At 55.1% G+C, this 24,377-nt stretch overlaps 1 protein-coding gene across 1 annotated transcript in view; it reads left to right on the top strand.

Annotated features, from left to right (window-relative positions):
* The window catches only part of LOC119706656 (protocadherin gamma-A6-like), a 206,834-nt gene that overhangs the window by 110,566 nt on the left and 71,891 nt on the right, over window positions 1-24,377 (top strand). The gene's annotated exons all lie outside the window — the stretch shown is intronic.

The raw sequence follows: 24,377 nt of genomic DNA, 5'->3' as shown, positions 1-24,377 counted from the left end.
AGCTGTGCGTGTGAAGTCCTCGGTGTGATGGTGCGTGTTGAAGAGCGTTGTCTAGGCCACAAGGTGACTTCTGTCTTCTCAGAGAGGCTTGAGTGGAAGATTTTATTCCAGCTGTATTGGGAGCCCCGTGTGGTCCTTCCTGTGTGGGTTTGCAGGTTGATGTGATGTTTCTAACTAATAGCAGAATTGTGCAATTATGGCCGTAGTGCCATAATGTGAGCTATGGGAAGAGGATACTCTGTATTCATCCCCTGCTAAAGCCTGAGATTATGTCTCTCCTCCAAGTGCCATAATCCAGAAGAGATGGTTGTGACCACTTATTTTCTGCATGCTTTGCTGTGATGAGCTAAAGGTAAAATGAGCCTGAAGATGTCTTATTTTTGCTATCTCACTGCTCAGAATGTGACTGGTCAGGCAGTGGGGTCATCAGTCTGCTGCCTTGGAGTTGATGTTTCCTGTCAGTGGCGGTTATTGAGTGTCAGCACGCAGGGAATGTCAAGGTTTGAGAGTAATCTGTCTTCCAAGTCACACAGGATGCTGAAGTAGGATGATGGCGTCTCTGAGCTGCGACTCTGATGACTGGTTTTAATCAGATGTGCGTATTGCCTAATCAGTTCAGGACATTTTGAAATTCTTACATGGAATTTTAGCAGCGTTTACCAAAGATATATCTTTGCATGCATGTTGTGATCCTTGTTCTCAATCAAGAGGATTTCTGTGTGCCACTTTTCTCTCATGGTGTCTCATGAAGATAGAGCAACTAAAAACATGTGCTCTGGTGTGATTAGAAATAACTGAAATATGTAAAGGTGATGTACAAGTTCAGTTTGTCTTAGCTTTTGAACGAGGCCTACAGTAGTGGTTATGTTTATTTCCCCTTCTTCTATTGTCCGAAGAAATTACACAGGGAAGCAGTGGTGGTGGTCTTTTGTGTGACATCCAGAGTGAATGTTCTCTTGACTTTTTACCAGCTAGACACCTTGCTTGAGTACCTGCTACTGAAATACTAAGGCATTGAAGCTTGCTGAGGGAGGTGCTTCCTCTCCCGGTGAATATCCATGGCCTGATCTTGGTGCACAGTACCAGATTTATTTTCAGTGCATCTGGGATTTTTATTACATGTTCTTGCAGCTTCTGCAGTTCAGAGGACCCTATGCAAGTTGAGAAGGGCTGGAGATAAGAGTCCTGGGAGCTGTGTGTGAAGGTCTCTTGAAAGACACAAGAAATATGGTTTGCTCTTTTCCCTGACCAGGGCCTGGTTGCAGGATCATGCAATGTGAGTTTGATCATCCCAAAGTGTTGAGCTGGATGACATCTTATTCCAGCTGTACAGGGAGCCCTGGGAGGTTCTCCCTGTGCATTTGCATCTTTTCATCAATCTTAACGAACAACCTAAATGTGTAACACGTACCATAATGGAATATTGGGGAAGATCAAACACTTCACTTAATCCTTAATAAATACTGGAGTTATGTAGCTACTCTGAGGGCCATAATCTAGAGCTGTATGGGGATGATCCCTTCCACTGTGCATGCGTTAATTCGTTGTAGTGAGCTAAAGGTGAGCCTTTGTCTCTGAGAGTGTGTGGAAGATGACATCTGGTGGAGTTGTCTGTTTGACCTGTATGTGCTTTTCATGTTTTCAGATCTAAAGAAAAAGACTTTCTTAGATGTTTATCTGCAGAACATCGCTCTGAGAAATACTCTTTCTTGACAAATATTCATGGTGAGAAGTCAGTGGAAGATCAGTGAGAGATTGGCCTCAGAGCAGGAAAGGAGGGGCTCGCATGCTCCGCTTGGCTTGGTGTGCTTTCACAGCAATCCTAGTGCCAAGGCCTGTGTGACTGAGGGAATTCCCCTTCTCCTGTACCCCAGAATGATACAGAGATGATGAACTTGTCTGCAGACACACCCATGGAAATGCAAACATGCCTCAGAGATTCTGTGTCTAAGAAGTGTCCCTTTTCCAGGTGTACGTCCTTGTAAGACTGTGAGGTAAAATCTTGTCTTAGGTGTACTGAGCTTTCCACAGCCTTGACCAGCCTTCAGAGGTTTCTGATGGATCTTGCTCGTCGGAAGTAACTGCTGACATTTTGTTAGGATTTAAACTGTTTGTGTGTGGAGAATGTGGGCACGGGAGGATAGTTTTGATAGGAAATTCTGATTTGGGGTCTTGAACGTTGAACATTGCTTGAGATGAGTGTGAGCAGAGAAGTTCACCTGTGTGGATCTGGGCTGTGATCCTTATTCTCCATGAGGAGAAGTTGTGTGGGAAACGTGTCTTTGACAGTCTCTGTTTGCAAAGTGGTCTCTGTTGGGTGATGTTTGAGCACACTGAAGTTTTGTGTCACACAGAGACAGGGCAGATAAGAGTTTGCTGTGGCGTAGTTTGAACTGCCTGGGAGGTTGGTATAAACATTGAAATTCCCCTATTTTTATTCCCATAGTTTTGGTTCTGTGCACTTTTCTTGTTTTCCAAAGAACTTAGAGAGCCATGCCTGTGATCTTTGGTGTAAAGTCCCGAGTGATCCTCCTGTGTACTTTTTGCAAGGTAGACGATGCTTCTTGTGTACCTGCTCCACCTGACAAAGTCTGAACTCTTAAGCCATGGTTCTTAACTTCTGTGGCTTTCCTGTTCCTTCCTTGTTTCTTATGTTCCACAAGTAGGCCTTGGTTTGGCTGATAGTCCCTGCAAGTAGAGATCTGTTCAGATTATCAGGAGGTGGGACTTGTTCTTATCTATGTTCACCCATGGAGGTGCTCAGCTGCCAGTCGAAAGGCTTTGATACATTTATATTTCCCAAGAATATCACTGGATTGCACGTTATTCTGCTTGTGGCTGCCGTCCAGCCAACTGTTGTTTACTGACCATAGTGCAACTAAAAGTTGTGAATGCAGAGCGAGGAAGGTGAGGGACAAGCTCGGAACGAGGAACATGGATGGGCCAATGTGTTTCTGGATGAGCAGTGGTTTGGTTTCATGCCTGATGCCAAGGCCATTTCTGTTACGATCCCGATTTCCCTGTTTTGAAAGGCAATGACAAGGAGGTATTAGAACGTGTGAAGCTGGAACAAGGATGTCTGGGTAGCATGGCTTGTGATTGTTGTGAGAATCCTCCTCTATCCATCTCTGTGTCCCTGGAGCATGATGGTACACGGTATCCTCACAGGTGTAATTACACTTCCTTTCAGGCCGTTGTTTCTGGAAGTCATGGTTCATTTTGCCTGTTTCTGGAGAAAAGGCATTTTGCTTTAGAAGATGCAAGGATTTTTTAGCAGCAAAAACTCTATTCAATCACCTAAACCAGGATTTTTGATTGGAAGAAATTTAAGAAAAATCTAAAAAGGACTCTCTCATATCTTCTCATACAAACAAGGCCCATTATAAAGTGTTTACATTGAGAGAATTTTATTTGTAGGGGAGTTAACAGGCCGCATCATGGAAAAACTATACCTGAGAGCTGATAATGACATTATAAAATGAAATTAGATGTGTACCATCCGAATCATTTTGCTTCTGCTCAGGAAGTACCTCTTGCTTTGCTTGTTGTTTTGAGCGTGACCTCAGGGTATCTGATCTCACATGGAAGGTCCCACCTGTTCCTGTTGTCCAAGTGCAGGTGGAGCTCAAATATCTCAATGCCCAGCTGGAAACTCCCCATGGGTGGGGTCTTCAAGGGCCTGTCCTTGGACTGATACGTTCAGTATCTTTATCAGTGACCCGGCTGATTGGGGTGAGGGTGCTCTCTACAGCTTTGCAGCTGGCACCAAGCTCAGTGGTGCCGCAGATTGAGCAGAAGGATGGGATGTCATCCGCAGGGACCTGGGCAGTCTGGAGGAGTGGACTCATGTCAGCCTCATTAAGTTCAACAAGGTGGAGTGCAGAATCATGCTCCTGGGTCAGGGCAATCCCCTTGCAGTACAAACTTGGGGGATGGAGAGCTGCCCTGAGGAGGAGGACTCGGGGTCCTGGTGGGTGACAAATGGGATATGAGCTGGCAGGGAGTTCTTGCAGGCCAGGAAGTCAATCCCATTCTGGGCTGCGTAACAAAGAGTGGGGCCAGCAGGACAAGGGAGCAGCAACTGATAGAACAAGCGAGAGAGTCTTAAGCTGAGCCAAGGGAAATACAGGCTGGATGTTAGCAAGGAAGTTTTTAATGTAAAGAATGATCAAGTACCGGAGGTGTCTGCCTGTGGAGGTGGTGCAGTCACCATCTCTGGATGTGTTTAAAACAAGACTGGATGTGGCACTGGGTGCTCTGGTTTAGTTGAGGTGTTAGGGCATGGGTTGGACTCGATGACCCTGAAGGTCCCTCCAGCCTTATCCTTCTGTGATTCTGTGATTTTCTGTCTTCATTGTGCTATTGTGAGACCTGTCAGAGTATGTCCAGAGAAGGACACCAGAACGTGTCAAAGGGATGGAACATCTCTGCCACACAGATGGGCAGAGGGAAGCCCTTCAGCCTGAGGGGAAAAGATGCTGGGAAGAACTTACTGTGATGTTTACTATGTAGAATGATTAAAAGAGTTCTGGAGAGAGACTTCTGATAGGGCCCATCTTGCTAGGATAAGGTCACTGGTTTGAATCTGAGAGGAGGTGGGTTTAGCCTGGTATCATGTTTTTCAGTGGGGGTGGTGAGAAATAGGAACGCGTTCCCCAGAGAAGATATTGATATACCCTGTTTGAAAGAGTTCAGGGCTTTGAGAATCCCGAGTAGTGAGTTGTGGACTACCTGACCATGAAGATTCCTTCCCACCCAAACCATGACAAGATGGAAATTACTTTTCCTTCCATGTGATCTGAATATTATTGACTATTCCACACTACTCCAACTATTCCCTTCTAGGTATTTTTCCCGATTATTATAACTAATAGAAATATCCCAGAGTACTAAAGAGCTTTTAAAGTCTTCCCCACCGGTACTGTCGCATCTTTTTCTAATAGTTGTACCTTCATTTTAATAACAGTAGGTGACTTTATTACTATGCCATAAATATTTGCTTCTGGTAATTCACTGCGGCAAAGGGAGATGATCTAAAAGTACCGAAATCGCCTTCTCAGATTTCATCTCCTTCGGTGTCGCATAAGGACAGAGCTTCTGCGCGGGCGGTTGGCAGCGGGGAGCGGCGCCGGGGCCGGTGCAGCCGCTGAGCCGCGCCCAAAGCCGGGCCCCGCCGAGCGCGGCCATCGGGCGGCTGCAGCGGCGCGGCGGCGCCTCCGGGTGTCGCTGTTGGCCGCCGCCGAGCGGCGCTGGAGCCGCCGCCGCCGCCGCCGCAGCGTCCTGCCCCCGCAGGCTGCTCGCTCGCCCGGCGCCGGCCACAGCGGCAGCGGCAGCGGCCGCAGCAGCGAGAGGCGGCGAGAGGCGGCGAGAGGCGGCGAGAGGCGGCGCGCCGAGCTCGGTGCCTTTCGGCGGTGTCGGCCGCGGGCGGCGAGAGCGGCTGGAAGGGCGGCGGGGCGGCGGCAGGAGGCAGGAGCGCGGCGAGCGCGGCGGGCAGAGAATGGCGGGGAGGCGGCGGCAGAGGCGCGGGCCGGGCGGCGGGCGAGCGCTGCTGGCCGCGGTGCTGCTGTGCGTGTGCTGCCGGGCGGCGGCCGAGCGGGTCCGCTACGCCATCGCCGAGGAGCTGGGCAGAGGCTCGCTCGTGGGGCCGCTGGCGCGGGACCTGGGGCTCAGCGCCGACGAGCTGCCGGCGCGCAAGCTGCGGCTGAGCGACGAGAAGCAATACTTCAGGGTGGATGAGGAGAACGGGAACCTGTACGTGAACGAGAGGCTGGACCGGGAGGAAATGTGCGGCGACTCGGCGACCTGCTCCGTCAGCTTCGAGGCGCTGGTGCACAACCCGCTGAACGTCTTCCACGTTGATGTGGAGATCGAGGACGTGAATGACAACTCCCCGGTCTTCAGGAAGGCTGCTCTGGAACTGGAAATCACAGAATTGACGCTTCCCGGTGCTCGTTTTCCACTGGAGAGGGCACAAGACGCTGATGTGGGAACGAACTCACTGTTGATGTACCATCTCTCTAGCAACCCGTCCTTCTCTCTGGCCTTAAAGGAGAGCTCTGAGGGGAGCAAGCAGCCGGAAATGGTGCTCGACAGAGCCTTGGACCGGGAGAAGCAGAGTTCCTTTGAGCTGGTGCTGACGGCCGTAGATGGTGGGGACCCCGTGAGATCCGGCACTGTCCAGGTTCTGATCAACGTGACAGACGCAAATGACAACCCACCTGTGTTCAGCAAAAGTGTCTACGAGGCGCGAGTGGCAGAGAATTTGCCAGCGGGGTCGCTCGTGCTGCGGGTACGGGCGACAGATGCGGACACAGGCTCCAACGGGCGAGTCTTCTACTCATTTAGCAACGTCCACGGCAGCATCAGTTCGTTGTTCAGTGTCGACAGCGATAGCGGGGAGGTGAGGACGGCGGGTCCCCTCGATTTCGAGGAGAAGAGTAAATACATCTTTGACCTGGAGGCGAAGGATGGTGGCGGTTTAGTGTCATATTGTAAAGTGCAGATAGACATCACGGACGAGAATGACAACGCCCCGGAAATCACGATTCTGTCGCTATCGAGTCCGGTGCCAGAGGATGCCCCGAGTGGCACCGTGGTGGCCGTGCTGAAAGTGCGGGACAGAGACTCGGGCGAGAACGGTCAGGTGTCGTGCGAGCTGTCGGGCGAGGCGCCGCTGTCGCTGGTGGCGTCGTCGGGCGGCTCGTACAAGGTGGTGACGGCGAGCGCGCTGGACCGCGAGCAGGCGTGCGAGCACCGCGTGACGGTGGTGGCCCGGGACCGGGGCAGGCCGGCGCTGCGGAGCAGCAGGGAGCTGGTGCTGGAGGTGTCGGACGTGAACGACAACGCGCCGGTGTTCGAGGAGGCGGCGTACAGCGCGTACGTGGCGGAGAACAACGCGGCGGGCGCGCTGGTGCTGCGCGTGCAGGCGCGGGACGCGGACGCGGGCGCCAACGGGCGCGTGAGCTACTGGCTGGCGGGCGGCAGCGCGGGCGCGGCGGGCGCGGCGCCGCTCGTGTCGGTGGAGGCGCGGAGCGGCGCGCTGTACGCGCAGCGCTCCTTGGACTACGAGCGGTGCCGCGAGTTCGCGGTGGCCGTGCGGGCGCAGGACGGCGGCTCGCCGGCGCGCAGCTCCACGGCCACGGTGCGCGTCTTCGTGCTGGACCGCAACGACAACGCGCCCAGGGTGCTGTGGCCGGCGGCGGCGGCGGCGGCGGCGGGAGAGGCGGCGGGAGGGGCGGCGGCGCCTTTCGAGGTGGTGCCGCGCTCGGCCGAGGCCGGCTACCTGGTGGCCAAGGTGGTGGCGGTGGACGCGGACGCGGGGCGCAACGCGTGGCTGTCGTACGAGCTGGTGGCGGCGTCGGAGCCGGCGCTGTTCCGCGTGGGGCTGCACAGCGGCGAGGTGCGCACGGCGCGCGCCGTGTCCGAGCGGGACGCGGCCAAGCAGCGTGTGGTGGCCGTGGTGAAGGACCACGGGCAGCCGGCGCTGTCGGCCACGGCCACGCTGCACGTGGTGCTGGCCGAGAGCTTGCAGGAGGCGCTGCCGGAGCTGAGCGAGCGGCCGGCGGGCGCCGAGGCGGCGGCGGCGGCGGCGGCCGAGCTGCAGTTCTACCTGGTGCTGGCGCTGGCGCTGCTGTCGGCGCTCTTGGTGCTGAGCGTGGCGCTGGCCGTGCTGGCGCGGCTGCGCCGGGCCGGGCCGCCCGCCGTGCTGCGCTGCCTGGGCGCGCAGCGCTTCTCGCTGGCCGGCGCCGCCTTCCCGGCCGACTTCTGCGAGGGCACCTTGCCCTACTCCTACAACCTGTGCGTGGCGCCGCCGGCCCGCGCCCCGCCCGAGGCCGCTTGGCCGCCGCCGCCGGTGCCCATCCTGTCGGCGGAGGAGCTTCTGGCCGGGGATTCCTGCGACAAGCCGAGCCTGAGCAGCAGCGCCCTGACGGGAGAGCCGCCCGCCAATCCCGAGCTACCGCAGGTCTGTAATGCCGCGTGCTCCTTCTGTTATTGAGGCTTTCCTATTATAGTCCTTCCCCCCCTCTTTTTCTGGGCATGGTGTCCATGTGAAATTCTCATTTGTGTCTCCATGTAGCCGCGGGACATTTCGATCTTTCCTTGGTATCGGCTTCCGTTTCAGCTGAGATGCTTTGACTATTTTTTTTTAACATTGGAGCATTGTTTTCCTGCTTTCCGGGGTTACATTGTTGTGGGAGGCACACACCTGTGTCCATGAATTTGAGGAAAATATTTAAGAAACTGAATTAAGGAAAGAGTTATCTTCTTTCCAGGGAGAAGAGGTGGCTCGCAGTAGCATCTGGTTCTTCCTTGGTAACAGAGTCAAGGTCAATGGAAGAGGTTTTGTCTTCAAAACTCATGCTCTATAAATTAAAATGCATTTTCAGCATTGAACTTGGTTTTTTCCTGTGTAGGAGATCCGCTGAATTTGCGTGATGTAGTTGGAGAGAGAAAAAAAAACAATGGCAAGTGATGTGGTGGCTATTTTCTTTCCTGATTTTATTCAGAAAGAGGGCATTTGAAACTGGATTATAGCTATACTCAAATCCGTCTATTAATGGTTGGGGTTTTCTGGTTGTGTTTGGAGGTATTTTTTTGCCTATTGGACTAAAAAAGGAATGATGTGTGGAGTGTTATGATCTGTATCCTGAGTGAAAGGAAAGGATGTGTCTCGTTTTGGGGGGTAACGCAGTAGTGCGCTGACTTCCTTTTTGCATCCTGGCTAGGAGTTCCCTGTTTTACTCTTCATGATATTTATTTCATACAGAGACGGAGGTGCAGAAAGGTTTGCTTCAGATGTTCTTCTTTTACCTTTCGTCTTTACCCAAAGGGTTTGAGATTTATAGAGATGTCGAGCTTTTGGAGAACAGCAGTTTTTAAATTCTGTCTCTTTCCAAGGATAGACATCTGAGATAGGAATATATGACAGTATCAAGTATCAAGGAGATGAGCCAAATGATAGTTCAGGCACTTGAATCCAACTCGTTTGCGCAATTTTCAAGGGTCGGCAGAGTTTCCAGCGGGCAACTGTACTTTTATTCTACAGTCCTACAATTATTTTCCTGGAATGGTTGTACCAACCTGATTAAAAAACTGTTCCTATGATACTTTCTTAGTACACTTCAATGCTGTACATGTTGATTCCTGATAATTTTTCTTCTCTTGTGGCTATAGAATTACTTGATGAGGTGTAAATGTGTAAAAAGGAAGGAACAAAAAACATTAACTGAGGAGAGCGAGATTCAAACATTTGAATCTTGGTCCCTTCAAGTTTCCTTTTGAGAGTATTAGCTACATCTTATGTTTTCCTTTAATAATCATATAACAGTTAGCTCCCTGAATTCAAGAAGCATGCAATTGTTCTCATCCCGCTTATGTTAACGAGGCTGATAGCTCGGGTTATCGATGTGTGTGGGTGGGTCTATATCTAATGTTTTCAATCTCAGGCCCCGTTGCTGAAGAGGATTTTGAACAAACAGGGTATGACTAATGGTACTCTAGAGCGTGAAAAGGGAAAAATATGCTGTAATTTACATATATTGCCATTAGTAAGTTAATAGTACCTCCTGCGATAGAAGCACCACCCGCACGGAATGTCTCTACATTCCTCCCGACCGTGGTCCCCTGAAGGATCAAAGCAGCGATCGGCTGGAGAAAAGGCGCTGCAGGAGGTCACCGCTGCACGGGAAAATTGTCTCCGCGGCAAATACCCGGTCCTCTCCACCAGCCATGGGGGAGGCAGGGCGGGCAGCGGCGGGCAGCGCTCGGTGCCTGCAGTGCCGGGAGGAGGCTGCGGGCGCCGCTGTTGACCGAGAGGAGCGAGAGGGAGCTCGGAGCGCCGCAGCCCCGCCCGCTGCGGAGCGGCTCGATCTCTCGATTGCTGGATTCCTAGCTCGGCGGCCGAGCGGTCTGCGATCGTCCCGGTAGCTCGGAACCGACCTGCAGAGCAGCGGAGACAACGGCGGCAGAGCCTGAAAGCGTGAGGGTCATCGGTGATCGGCGGGGGAGAGTAGCCGGCGGCGGCGATGTGCGCGGCGGGGAGGCGCTGGGGCCGGCGGCAGCGAGCTCTGCTCTGGGCCGTGCTGCTGGCAGCGTGGGAGGCGGCGTGGGGGCAGCTGCGCTACTCGGTGCCCGAGGAGATGCCCAAGGGCTCCTTCGTGGGCGACGTGGCCAAGGACCTGGGGCTGAAATTACCGGAGATCCGAGATCGCGGCTTTCAAATTGTCTCCGAAGGTAGGACGCAGTATTTCGGTCTGCACGGGAAGACGGGACATTTAGTGACAGCAGAGAGGATCGACAGAGAGCAGCTGTGCCCGCTGGTGGAGAAATGTGTGCTGCGCTGTGAGCTGATAGTGGAGGGGGAAATGAACTTCTATGGCATCGAAGTGGAAATTGCAGATATAAATGACAACGCACCCAGCTTTCAAGAGGAAGATACGGATCTGAAACTGAGCGAGACGACAGCTCCGGGGTCGCGGTTTCCATTGACAGAGGCTCACGACCCAGACCTGGGTCGAAATTCCCTGCAGAGCTACGAGCTGAGCGGTGACGAGCACTTCTCGCTGGCCGTGCAGACGGGCCCCGGTGGCGATCAGCGTCCCGAGCTGGTGCTGGCGAAGGCGCTGGACCGGGAGGAGGCGGCGCTTCACGAGCTGGTGCTGCGGGCGATGGACGGCGGCGATCCGGCCCGGACGGGCACGGCTCGGATCCGCGTGACCGTGGTGGATGCGAACGACAACGCGCCGGTGTTCAGCCAGGCGGAGTACACGGTGCGTGTGCCCGAGGACGTGCCCGTGGGCTCCGTCCTCGTCACCGTCACGGCCACGGACGCGGATGAGGGTCTAAATGGGCAAGTGAAGTACTCTTTAAAAAAAAAAAAGACTTCGTCGCGGATATTCCACCTGGACTCTGAGACGGGAGCAATCACTCTGTTGGAGAGTTTGGACTTCGAGGAAGGCGACTCCTACGACCTGGACGTGCAGGCATATGATGGTGGGGCTCTTTACGATACGGCAAAAGTAGCAATCTCTGTGGCAGACATCAACGACAACGCGCCCGAGATTTCGGTGAGGACAGCACTAAGCGAGATCTCTGAAGACGCGCCCTCGGGAACTGTGGTAGCCCTGCTCCACGTGCAGGACCGGGACTCGGGGGAGAATGGCGAAGTGCGCTGCTCACTGGACGGAGATGTCCCGTTCCGCCTGCAGAGCTCTCAGGGCAGCTACTACCGTGTGGTGACGGCGAGAGAGCTGGACCGGGAGCAGGTGTCGGAGTACAACGTGACGGTGCGGGCGGCCGACGGCGGGCGGCCGGCGCTGCAGAGCAGCGCGGTGCTGGCGCTGCGGGTGCTGGACGTGAACGACAACGCGCCGGTGTTCGCGGAGGAGCGCTACAGCGCGCGGCTGGCGGAGAACAACGCGGCGGGCGCGCTGGTGCTGACGGTGCGCGCCACGGACGCGGACTGGGGGCAGAACGCGCGCGTGCGCTACCGGCTGGCGGAGGGGCGGGTGCGGGGCGCGCCGCTGTCGTCGTACGTGTCGGTGCAGGCGGAGACGGGCGCGCTGTACGCGCTGCGCTCCTTGGACTACGAGCAGCTGCGCGAGCTGCAGCTGTGGGTGCGTGCGGAGGACGGCGGCGCGCCGGCGCTCGGCAGCAACGTGTCGGTGCGGCTGGAGGTGCTGGACGAGAACGACAACGCGCCGCAGGTGCTGTACCCGCCGGCGGCCGCGGCGCTGGGCTCGGGCGCCGCGTGGTCGGGCGTGGAGCTGGCGCCGCGGCGCTCGGAGGCCGGCGCGCTGGTGGCCAAGGTGGTGGCGGTGGACGCGGACGCGGGGCAGAACGCGTGGCTGTCCTACGAGCTGGCCAAGGCCACGGAGCCGGGGCTGTTCCGCGTGGGGCTGCACAGCGGCGAGGTGCGCACGGCGCGCTCGCCGCTGGCCCGCGACGCGGCGCGCCACAGCCTGGTGGTGCTGGTGCGGGACCACGGGCGGCCGGCGCTGTCGGCCACGGCCACGCTGAGCGTGGTGCTGGCCGAGAGCGTGGCCGAGCTGCTGGCCGAGCTGGGCAGCGCGGCCGACGAGGCGGCGGCGCCGGGCGAGCCGGCCGCCAGCCTGACGCGCTGGCTCGTGCTGGCCGTGGCCGCCGTGTCGTGCCTCTTCGTGGCCTTCCTGCTGCTGCTGCTGGCGCTGCGCCTGCGCCGCTGCCACCGCCGCCAGCTGCTGCCGCCGGACGGCGGCGCCTTGCGCGGCGTGCCCGTGTCGCACTTCGTGGGCATCGACGGCGTGCGCGCCTTCCTGCAGTCCTACTCGCACGACGTGTCGCTCACGGCCGACTCGCGCAAGAGCCAGCTGCGCCTCTCGGCCGCCGCCTGCTGCGACACCCTCCCGGCCCGGCCGCCGCCCGACGAGCCCGCGCCGCTGCTCGGGGACGAGGATCTTGCCGGCGCTCCTCCCGCGGATTCCGCCTCTGTCCCGGTGAGTTACGCATGCCCGAAGGCAAGATTTCGCTCAGCGTTGCTTTAGTTCGTCTTGCTACTGGGTGGTGGACGTGTAGTCAGTTCTTGGAGGAGATAGAAGTGATGCTGCTCCTGGCTATGTCATTTCTTTCGGGTCTTTGATTTTTTTCTTCTGCCGGGTCCTTTCTGGTTTTGTCACCTTACCCGTTTCATACAGTCTTCCTCTCTGTGTTCGCTCTTCCGAAGGGATGTATTGTCAGAGAAGGGAATTTCCCGTTATTAGCAGAATCCGATGTCTTCCCGACTGGCATTGTGCTCGAGTGGAGCGACATCCTCTTGAATGAGATGCTGACATCGTTTCTATTTCTCTAAGCCTTTGGTTTTTCTCATGATAATCTAGTGAGCAAGAACAGTCTTTGCCTTCATCTATGCTCTGGTCTTTCTGCATGTTTTGGAGGAATGTGTGTGGTTGCATATGAAGGGCCTCTGGGGGAAATAGCAGAGGTGGTTTGCTGCTCCCATGTCTTATGAATTTGGTTTTTTAAGGATGGATATGCCTTGGCTTGAAAACCCCTCTTATGGCAAGAGCCGTACCAGGGGAGAAGGAGACAGATTCAGGTTACAGGTGACAAGGTGAGGAGGGAGAACAATGTCCCTGTGCAGATTTTCACCACCTTAACCTCTTCTAGAAGGCTTTGCCTTTTTGCCTTCCAGAAGTTGGAGATTTCTTCACAGTTCTCCAATGACCAAACAGATGCATTCTCCACCTTCCTTCCAGAGATGTAAAGAGAGCTGTGCGTGTGAAGTCCTCGGTGTGATGGTGCGTGTTGTAGAGTGTTGTCTAGGCCACAAGGTGACTTCTGTCTTCTCAGAGAGGCTTGACTGGAAGACTTTGTTCCAGCTGTATTGGGAGCCCCGTGTGGTCCTTCCTGTGTGGGTTTGCAGGTTGATGTGATGTTTCTAACTAATAGCAGAATTGTGCAATTATGGCCATAGTGCCATAATGTGAGCTATGGGAAGAGGATACTCTGTATTCATCCCCTGCTAAAGCCTGAGATTATGTCTCTCCTCCAAGTGCCATAATCCAGAAGAGATGGTTGTGACCACTTATTTTCTGCATGCTTTGCTGTGATGAGCTAAAGGTAAAATGAGCCTGAAGATGTCTTATGTTTGCTATCACACTGCTCAGAATGTGACTGGTCAGGCAGTGGGGTCATCAGTCTGCTGCCTTGGAGTTGATGTTTCCTGTCAGTGGCGGGTATTGAGTGTCAGCACGCAGGGAATGTCAAGGTTTGAGAGTAATCTGTCTTCCAAGTCACACAGTATGCTGAAGTAGGATGATGGTGTCTCTGAGCTGCGACTCTGATGACTGGTTTTAATCAGATGTGCGTATTGCCTAATCAGTTCAGGACATTTTGAAATTCTTACATGGAATTTTAGCAGTGTTTACCAAAGATATATCTTTGCATGCATGTTGTGATCCTTGTTCTCAGTCAAGAGGATTTCTGTGTGCCACTTTTCTCTCATGGTGTCTCATGAAGATAGAGCAACTAAAAACATGTGCTCTGGTGTGATTAGAAATAACTGAAATATGTAAAGGTGATGTACAAGTTCAGTTTGTCTTAGCTTTTGAACGAGGCCTACAGTAGTGGTTATGTTTATTTCCCCTTCTTCTATTGTCCGAAGAAATTACACAGGGAAGCAGTGGTGGTGGTCTTTTGTGTGACATCCAGAGTGAATGTTCTCTTGACTTTTTACCAGCTAGACGCCTTGCTTGAGTGCCTGCTACTGAAATACTAAGGCATTGAAGCTTGCTGAGGGAGGTGCTTCCCCACCTGGTGAATGTACGTGGCCTGATCTTGGTGCACAGTACCGGATTTATTTTCAGTGCATCTGGGATTTTTATTACATGTTCTTGTAGCTTCTGCAGTTCAGAGGACCCTGTGCAAGTTGAGAAGGGCTGGAGATAAGAGTCCTGGGAGCTGTGTGTGAAGGTCTCTTGAAAGACACAGGAAATATGGTTTGCTCTTTTCCCTGACCAGGGCCTGGTTGCAGCACCATGCAATGTGAGTTTGATCATCCCAAAGTGTTGAGCTGGATGACATCTTATTCCAGCTGTACAGGGAGCCCTGGGAGGTTCTCCCCGTGCGTTTGCATCTTTTCATCAATCTTAACTTACAGCCTAAATGTGTAACACGTACCATAATGGAATATTGGGGAAGATCAAACACTTCACTTAATCCTTAATAAATGCTGGAGTTATGTAGCTACTCTGAGGGCCATAATCTAGAGCTGTATGGGGATGATCCCTTCCACTGTGCATGCGTTAATTCGTTGTAGTGAGCTAAAGGTGGGCCTTTGTCTCTGAGAGTGTGTGGAAGATGACATCTGGTGGAGTTGTCTGTTTGACCTGTATGTGCTTTTCATGTTTTCAGATCTAAAGAAAAAGACTTTCATAGATGTTTATCTGCAGAACATCGCTCTGAGAAATACTCTTTCTTGACAAATATTCATGGTGAGAAGTCAGTGGAAGATCAGTGAGAGATTGGCCTCAGAGCAGGAAAGGAGGGGCTCGCATGCTCCGCTTGGCTTGGTGTGCTTTCACAGCAATCCTAGTGCCAAGGCCAGTGTGACTGAGGGAATTCCCCTTCTCCTGTACCCCAGAATGATACAGAGATGATGAACTTGTCTGCAGACACACCCGTGGAAATGCAAACATGCCTCAGAGATTCTGTGTCTAAGAAGTGTCCCTTTTTCAGGTGTACGTCCTTGTAAGACTGTGAGGTAAAATCTTGTCTTAGGTGCACTGAGCTTTCCGCAGCCTTGACCAGCCTTCAGAGGTTTCTGATGGATCTTGCTCGTCTGAAGTAACTGCTGACATTTTGTTAGGATTAAACTGTTTGTGTGTGGAGAATGTGGGCACGGGAGGATAGTTTTGATAGGAAATTCTGATTTGGGGTCTTGAACGTTGAACATTGCTTGAGATGAGTGTGAGCAGAGAAGTTCACCTGTGTGGATCTGGGCTGTGATCCTTATTCTCCATGAGGAGAAGTTGTGTGGGAAACGTGTCTTTGGCAGTGTCTGTTTGCAAAGTGGTCTCTGTTGGGTGATGTTTGAGCACACTGAAGTTTTGTGTCACACAGAGACAGGGCAGATAAGAGTTTGCTGTGGCGTAGTTTGAACTGTCTGGGAGGTTGGTATAAACATTGAAATTCCCCTATTTTTATTCCCATAGTTATGGTTCTGTGCACTTTTCTTGTTTTCCAAAGGACTTAGAGAGCCATGCCTGTGATCTTTGGTGTAAAGTCCCGAGTGATCCTCCTGTGTACTTTTTGCAAGGTAGACGATGCTTCTTGTGTACCTGCTCCACCTGACAAAGTCTGAACTGTTAAGCCATGGTTCTTAACTTCTGTGGCTTTCCTGTTCCTTCCTTGTTTCTTATGTTCCACAAGTAGGCCTTGGTTTGGCTGATAGTCCCTGCAAGTAGAGATCTGTTCAGATTATCAGGTGGTGGGACTTGTTCTTATCTATGTTCACCCATGGAGGTGTTCAGCTGCCAGTCGAAAGGCTTTGATACATTTATATTTCCCAAGAATATCACTGGATTGCACGTTATTCTGCTTGTGGCTGCCGTCCAGCCAACTGTTGTTTACTGGCCATAGTGCAACTAAAAGTTGTGAATGCAGAGCGAGGAAGGTGAGGGACAAGCTCGGAACGAGGAACATGGATGGGCCAATGTGTTTCTGGATGAGCAGTGGTTTGGTTTCATGCCTGATGCCAAGGCCATTTCTGTTACGATCCCGATTTCCCTGTTTTGAAAGGCAATGGCAAGGAGGTATTAGAACGTGTGAAGCTGGAACAAGGATGTCTGGGTAGCATGGCTTGTGATTGTTGTGAGAATCCTCCTCTATCCATCTCTGTGTCCCTGGAGCATGATGGTACACGGTATCCTCACAGGTGTAATTACACTTCCTTTCAGGCCTTTGTTTCTGGAAGTCATGGTTCATTTTGCCTGTTTCTGGAGAAAAGGCATTTTGCGTTAGAAGATGCAAGGATTTTTTAGCAGCAAAAACTGTATTTAACCACCTAAACCAGGATTTTTGGTGTGAAGAAAATTAAGAAAAATCTAAAAAGGACTCTCTCATATCTTCTCATACAAACAAGGCCCATTATAAAGTGTTTACATTGAGAGAATTTTATTTGTAGGGGAGTTAACGGGCCGCAATATGGAACAAAATTACATGAGAGCTGATAATGACTTTATAAAATGAAATTAGATGTGTACCATCCGAATCATTTTGCTTCTGCTCAGGAAGTACCTCTTGCTTTGCTTGTTGTTTTGAGCGTGACCTCAGGGTATCTGATCTCACATGGAAGGTCCCAGCTGTTCCTGTTGTCCAAGTGCAGGTGGAGCTCAAATATCTCAATGCCCAGCTGGAAACTCCCCATGGGTGGGGTCTTCAAGGGCCTGTCCTTGGACTGATACGTTCAGTATCTTTATCAGTGACCCGGCTGATTGGGGTGAGGGTGCTCTCTACAGCTTTGCAGCTGGCACCAAGCTCAGTGGTGCCGCAGATTGAGCAGAAGGATGGGATGTCATCCGCAGGGGCCTGGACAGCCTGGAGGAGTGGACTCATGTCAGCCTCATTAAGTTCAACAAGGTGGAGTGCAGAATCATGCTCCTGGGTCAGGGCAATCCCCTTGCAGTACAAACCTGGGGGATGGAGAGCTGCCCTGAGGAGGAGGACTCGGGGTCCTGGTGGGTGACAAATGGGATATGAGCTGGCAGGGAGTTCTTGCAGGCCAGGAAGTCAATCCCATTCTGGGCTGCGTAACAAAGAGTGGGGCCAGCAGGACAAGGGAGCAGCAACTGACAGAACAAGCGAGAGAGTCTTAAGCTGAGCCAAGGGAAATACAGGCTGGATGTTAGCAAGGAAGTTTTTAATGTAAAGAGTGATCAAGTACCGGAGGTGTCTGCCTGTGGAGGTGGTGCAGTCACCATCCCTGGATGTGTTTAAAACAAGACTGGATGTAGCACTGGGTGCTCTGGTTTAGTTGAGGTGTTAGGGCATGGGTTGGACTCGATGACCCTGAAGGTCCCTCCAGCCTTATCCTTCTGTGATTCTGTGATTTTCTGTCTTCACTGTGCTATTGTGAGACCTGTCAGAGTATGTCCAGAGAAGGACACCAGAACGTGTCAAAGGGATGGAACATCTCTGCCACACAGATGGGCAGAGGGAAGCCCTTCAGCCTGAGGGGAAAAGGTGCTGGGAAGAACTTACTGTGATGTTTACTATGTAGAATGAGTAAAAGAGTTCTGGAGAGAGACTTCTGATAGGGCCCATCTTGCTAGGATAAGGTCACTGGTTTGAATCTGAGAGGAGGTGGGTTTAGCCTGGTATCATGTTTTTCATTGAGGGTGGTGAGAAATAGGAACGTGTTCCCCAGAGAAGATATTGATATACCCTGTTTGAAAGAGTTCAGGGCTTTGAGAAACCCGAGTAGTGAGGAGTGGACTACCTGACCATGAAGATTCCTTCACACCCAAACCATGACAAGATGGAAATGACTTTTCCTTCCATGTGATCTGAGTATTATTGACTATTCCACACTACTCCAACTATTCCCTTCTAGGTATTTTTCCCGATTAATATAACAATTAGACATATCCCAGAGTGCTAAAGAGCTTTTAAAGTCTTCCCCACCGGTACTGTCGCTTCTTTTTCTAATAGTTGTACCTTCATTTTAATAACAGTACGTAACTTTATTACTCTGCCATAAATATTTGCTTCTGGTGTATTCACTGCGGCAAAGGGAGATGATCTAAAAGTACCGAAATCGCCTTCTCAGATTTCATCTCCTTTGGTGTCTCATAAGGACAGAGCTTCTGCGCGGGCGGTGGGCAGCGGGGGAGCGGCCCCGGGGCCGGTGCAGCCGCTGAGCCGCGCCCAAAGCCGGGCCCCGCCGAGCGCGGCCATCGGGCGGCTGCAGCGGCGCGGCGGCGCCTCCGGGTGTCGCTGTTGGCCGCCGCCGAGCGGCGCTGGAGCCGCCGCCGCCGCCGCCGCAGCGTCCTGCCCCCGCAGGCTGCTCGCTCGCCCGGCGCCGGCCACAGCGGCAGCGGCAGCAGCAGCGGCGGCGAGAGGCGGCGAGAGGCGGCGCGCCGAGCTCGGTGCCTTTCGGCGGTGTCGGCCGCGGGCGGCGAGAGCGGCTGGAAGGGCGGCGGGGCGGCGGCAGGAGGCAGGAGCGCGGCGAGCGCGGCGGCAGAGAATGGCGGGGAGGCGGCGGCAGAGGCGCGGGCCGGGCGGCGGGCGAGCGCTGCTGGCCGCGGTGCTGCTGTGCGTGTGCTGCCGGGCGGCGGCCGAGCGGGTCCGCTACGCCATCGCCGAGGAGCTGGGCAGAGGCTCGCTCGTGGGGCCGCTGGCGCGGGACCTGGGGCTCAGCGCCGACGAGCTGCCGGCGCGCAAGCTGCAGGTGGCGTCTGCCGGCAAGAAGCAGCTGAAATACTTCAGGGTGGATGAGGAGAACGGGAACCTGTACGTGAACGAGAGGCTGGACCGGGAGGAGATGTGCGGCGACTCGGCGACCTGCTCCGTCAGCTTCGAGGCGCTGGTGCACAACCCGCTGAACATTTTCCAAGTCGATGTGACGATCGAGGACGTGAATGACAACTCCCCGGTCTTCAGCAAAGCTGTTCTGGACCTCGAGATTGGTGAATTGATCCCTCCTGGTGCTCGTTTTCCCTTGGAAATGGCCCGCGATTCGGACATGGGCAGCAACTCTCTACTGACTTACGAACTCTCCAGCAACCCGTCCTTCACTTTGGCAATGAAGGAGAGCCCAGGTGGAAAGAAGCAGCCGGAATTAGTATTGGAGAGTGCATTGGACCGAGAGAAGCAGAGTTCCTTTGAGCTGGTGCTGACGGCAGTGGACGGTGGGGACCCCGCGAGATCCGGAACTGTGCAGGTTCTCATCAATGTGACAGACGCCAATGACAACCCGCCCGTGTTCAGCAAAAGCGTCTACGAGGCGAGAGTGGCAGAGAATCTGCCAGCGGGGTCTCTGGTGCTGCGGGTGCAGGCGAAGGATGCAGACGCGGGCGCTAACGGGAGAGTCTATTATTCCTTCGGCAACGTCCCGGAAAGCATCCACTCGCTGTTCACTATTGACAGTGAGAGTGGCGAGGTGAGGACGGCGGGTCCCCTCGATTTCGAGGAACAGAGTAAATACAGCTTTCGGCTGGAGGCGAGGGACGGTGGGGGGCTCACTGATCACTGCGAAGTTCAGATCGATATCACGGACGAGAACGACAACGCCCCGGAGATCACGATTCTTTCACTCTCGAGTCCCGTGCCCGAGGACGCTCCGATCGGCACCGTGGTGGCTCTGCTGAACGTGAACGACCCGGACTCGGGCGAGAACGGTCAGGTGTCGTGCGAGCTGTCGGGCGAGGCGCCGCTGTCGCTGGTGGCGTCGTCGGGCGGCTCGTACAAGGTGGTGACGGCGAGCGCGCTGGACCGCGAGCAGGCGTGCGAGCACCGCGTGACGGTGGTGGCCCGGGACCGGGGCAGGCCGGCGCTGCGGAGCAGCAGGGAGCTGGTGCTGGAGGTGTCGGACGTGAACGACAACGCGCCGGTGTTCGAGGAGGCGGCGTACAGCGCGTACGTGGCGGAGAACAACGCGGCGGGCGCGCTGGTGCTGCGCGTGCAGGCGCGGGACGCGGACGCGGGCGCCAACGGGCGCGTGAGCTACTGGCTGGCGGGCGGCAGCGCGGGCGCGGCGGGCGCGGCGCCGCTCGTGTCGGTGGAGGCGCGGAGCGGCGCGCTGTACGCGCAGCGCTCCTTGGACTACGAGCGGTGCCGCGAGTTCGCGGTGGCCGTGCGGGCGCAGGACGGCGGCTCGCCGGCGCGCAGCTCCACGGCCACGGTGCGCGTCTTCGTGCTGGACCGCAACGACAACGCGCCCAGGGTGCTGTGGCCGGCGGCGGCGGCGGCGGCGGCGGGAGAGGCGGCGGGAGGGGCGGCGGGAGCGGCGGCGGCGCCTTTCGAGGTGGTGCCGCGCTCGGCCGAGGCCGGCTACCTGGTGGCCAAGGTAGTGGCGGTGGACGCGGACGCGGGGCGCAACGCGTGGCTGTCGTACGAGCTGGGTGGCGGCGTCGGAGCCGGCGCTGTTCCGCGTGGGGCTGCACAGCGGCGAGGTGCGCACGGCGCGCGCCGTGTCCGAGCGGGACGCGGCCAAGCAGCGTGTGGTGGCCGTGGTGAAGGACCACGGGCAGCCGGCGCTGTCGGCCACGGCCACGCTGCACGTGGTGCTGGCCGAGAGCTTGCAGGAGGCGCTGCCGGAGCTGAGCGAGCGGCCGGCGGGCGCCGAGGCGGCGGCGGCGGCCGAGCTGCAGTTCTACCTGGTGCTGGCGCTGGCGCTGCTGTCGGCGCTCTTGGTGCTGAGCGTGGCGCTGGCCGTGCTGGCGCGGCTGCGCCGGGCCGGGCCGCCCGCCGTGCTGCGCTGCCTGGGCGCGCAGCGCTTCTCGCTGGCCGGCGCCGCCTTCCCGGCCGACTTCTGCGAGGGCACCTTGCCCTACTCCTACAACCTGTGCGTGGCGCCGCCGGCCCGCGCCCCGCCCGAGGCCGCTTGGCCGCCGCCGCCGGTGCCCATCCTGTCGGCGGAGGAGCTTCTGGCCGGGGGATGCCTGCGACAAGCCGAGCCTGAGCAGCAGCGCCCTGACGGGAGAGCCGCCGGCCGACCCGGATGCACCGCAGGTCTGTAGAGCGTTCGCTTCTTCTGGTTTTAAAAGTTTCCGAATCGTCTTTATTTTCCACGGGTATTCTCTGCGCGGTGTCAGTGGTCTCGTCATCTGTATCCCCACGTAGCAGCGGAAGTTTTGAATTTTTTCTCGGTCACAACTTCACGTGACAGGCTTTGATTATTGCTCTCCTTTCGGCTCGTAGCGGCGTTTCTCAGCGTTCCTCCGTGTTTCTCGGGGTCGTGTTTTCGTCAGTTGCATAGTCCTGTCTCCGTGACGGACTGAAGTAAGGAACGGCTGTCCCCCGTTCACTGAGAGCAGGAAGCACTTGGTTCTTCCTTGGTCACAGGTTCAGCTTCAGGCTCGAGGTTTTGTCTTCAGCACTCCAGCTCTATAATCTAGAATGTGTTAGCAACAATGAAAGCAGATTGGTGTTCTGTGGAAGGAGAATGGCTGATTCTGCATGATGGAGTCCAGGAAAAAGATAGAAGAAGAAAGCACTGACATGGGGTGTTGGAGATATTTATTTCCTGACTGATTTGTTCAGAAAGGGTGTGCTTGGAGCTCGTGTATAGCTTTACACAACCCCCTTCGTAAACTTTGTTTTTTTCCTTTTAGATTTAGAAAGGAAACGAACGTGGGAAGTTCCGTTCTCGATTCTAACTGATAGAAGCGTGTCGCCCGTTTTCGGGGGAATGCAGTAGTGAGACTAGGTGGCCTCTGTGTATCCTAGCTGGAAGTTCGCTGTGTTTTGCTTTTCATGATCATTGTTTCGTAGAGTGGTGAGAGTGTCTAAAGATTTCTGATTCAGAGATTTTTATTTTTCTGTCGTCCTTTTACATGGATATTGGGGCTTGTAGAAGATCTCAAATATATCGAGAACTGTAAATTTTTGCAATTTTCTTTACTAGGATAGACATGTGAGATATGAAGGGATCCCATATCAGGGAGATTGGCCAGAGGAGGGTTTAGGCGCTTGAATCAAGCCCATTTGCACATTGAGTAGTGGTCAGCCGAGTTTCACGTGTTGTACTTTTGTTCTCCGGTCCCATGATTATTTACTTGTACACCTATCGTACGAACGTCAATTAGAGACAGTTAGATGAGTAGTTGACTAACGAGCTTCAGTGCTTCACACAATGATTTATGAAAAAAGGAAACCGGAGTGATTTGATTAAATGTAAATCTGTATGAACTAAGGTGAACTAGGTGTATCGTTGGAGAATATTTTAAATAATTGAAGTCCTGAAACTTTCTTTTGAGAGTTTCAGCTGCGTCTTTATTTTTACCCGTAATTCAATTCTGTAACAATTGGCTCCCTGACTTCAGGAAGCGTGCAATTGCTGCCGACCCGTTCGCGTTAATAAACCTAACAGCTCTGGATTTTTTGGTTGTGATCTCTTCCCGTTTTCTCTCTGAAAGCCTGTTGTTGAAGATGCTTTTGAACAAAAAGGATAAGAGTAACAGTAGGCTACAGGGTGAAATACGAAATATGTGTTTTAATTTACATGTAATGACCTAAGTAAGAGATGAGTTTCCCGTGCTGTTGAGGAACCCCGCCCACGGAATGCCTCTGCCGCCCTCCCGAAGGTGATAGCCTGGAGGATGGAAGCAGAGAGCGGCTGGAGAAATGCGGAGGCAGGAGATCGGCGCTGGACGAAAAGCGACATGTCCGTGGCGCCTGTCGCCTGTGCGGAGCAAGGCAGGGCGGGCAGCGCCGGGCAGCGCTCGGTGCCTGCAGTGCCGGGAGGAGGCTGCGGGCGCCGCTGTTGACCGAGAGGAGCGAGAGGGAGCTCGGAGCGCCGCAGCCCCGCCCGCTGCGGAGCGGCTCAGTCGCTCGCTCGCTCGTTCCCTGTCCGAACGTGCGGTCCGCGATCGTCCCCGCGGTGCCGGTCCATTGTGCAGCCAGGCGGAGGCAGCGGCAGCTGCGCACGGTGCAGGAGCTGAGAGCATTGAGCGGCAGCGGGATTGGATCGGCGGTGTTGCGGTGCCGGCGGTGCCGCGGCGGCGATGTGCGCGGCGGGGAGGCGCTGGAGCCGGCGGCAGCGAGCTCTGCTCTGGGCCGTGCTGCTGGCAGCGTGGGAGGCGGCGTGGGGGCAGCTGCGCTACTCGGTGCCCGAGGAGATGCCCAAGGGCTCCTTCGTGGGCGACGTGGCCAAGGACCTGGGGCTGCAGCTGCCAGCGCTCCAAGACCGCGGTGTCCACATCATAGACAGAGGTAGGACTCAATACTTCTCTCTGCACGGGAAGACGGGACATTTAGTGACAGCGGAGAGGATCGACAGAGAGCAGCTGTGCGAGAGCATGCACCAATGCGTGCTGCGCTGTGAGCTGATAGTGGAGGGCCAGATGCAGGTTTATGGAATCCAAGTGGAAATCACGGACATTAACGACAACGCGCCCAGCTTCCGAGAGGCAGAAAAAGAATTGAGAGTAAGCGAGATGACAGCCCCAGGGTCGCGGTTTCCCCTGGCCGAGGCTCACGACTCGGATTCTGGCCGGAATTCCCTGCAGAGCTACGAGCTGAGCGGTGACGAGCACTTCTCGCTGGCCGTGCAGGCGGGCCCCGGCGGCGATCAGCGTCCCGAGCTGGTGCTGGCGAAGGCGCTGGACCGGGAGGAGGCGGCGTTTCACGAGCTGGTGCTGCGGGCGATGGACGGCGGCGATCCGGCCCGGACGGGCACGGCTCGGATCCGCGTGACCGTGGTGGATGCGAACGACAACGCGCCGGTGTTCAGCCAGGCGGAGTACACGGTGCGTGTGCCCGAGGACGTGCCTGTGGGCTCCGTCCTCGTCACCGTTACGGCCTCCGACAGAGACGACGGGTTAAACGGACATATTAAATACTCGTTAAAGAAAATCACAGAAAAAGCCTCGCAGATTTTCGAGCTGGACGACGACACGGGAGCGATCACCCTGTTACGGAGCCTGGACTTTGAGGAAGGCAATTTCTATGAACTAGAAGTGCAGGCACATGATGGGGAAGGCCTTTCCGACACTTCCAAAGTTGTAGTTACCGTAACAGATGTGAACGACAACGCTCCCGAACTCACCGTGTCGTCGGCGCTGAGTGAGATCTCTGAGGATGCGCCGTCCGGGACCGTCGTAGCCCTGCTGCACGTGCAGGACCGGGACTCGGGGGCGAATGGCGAGGTGAGCTGTTCCCTCGAAGGGGGCGTCCCGTTC

The sequence above is a fragment of the Motacilla alba genome, chromosome 13, assembly GCF_015832195.1.
Source record: "Motacilla alba alba isolate MOTALB_02 chromosome 13, Motacilla_alba_V1.0_pri, whole genome shotgun sequence".
In the NCBI taxonomy this organism is placed as follows: domain Eukaryota; kingdom Metazoa; phylum Chordata; class Aves; order Passeriformes; family Motacillidae; genus Motacilla; species Motacilla alba.
Note: the sequence above shows the minus strand (reverse complement) of the source record. Positions and strands in the feature narration are given on the sequence as shown.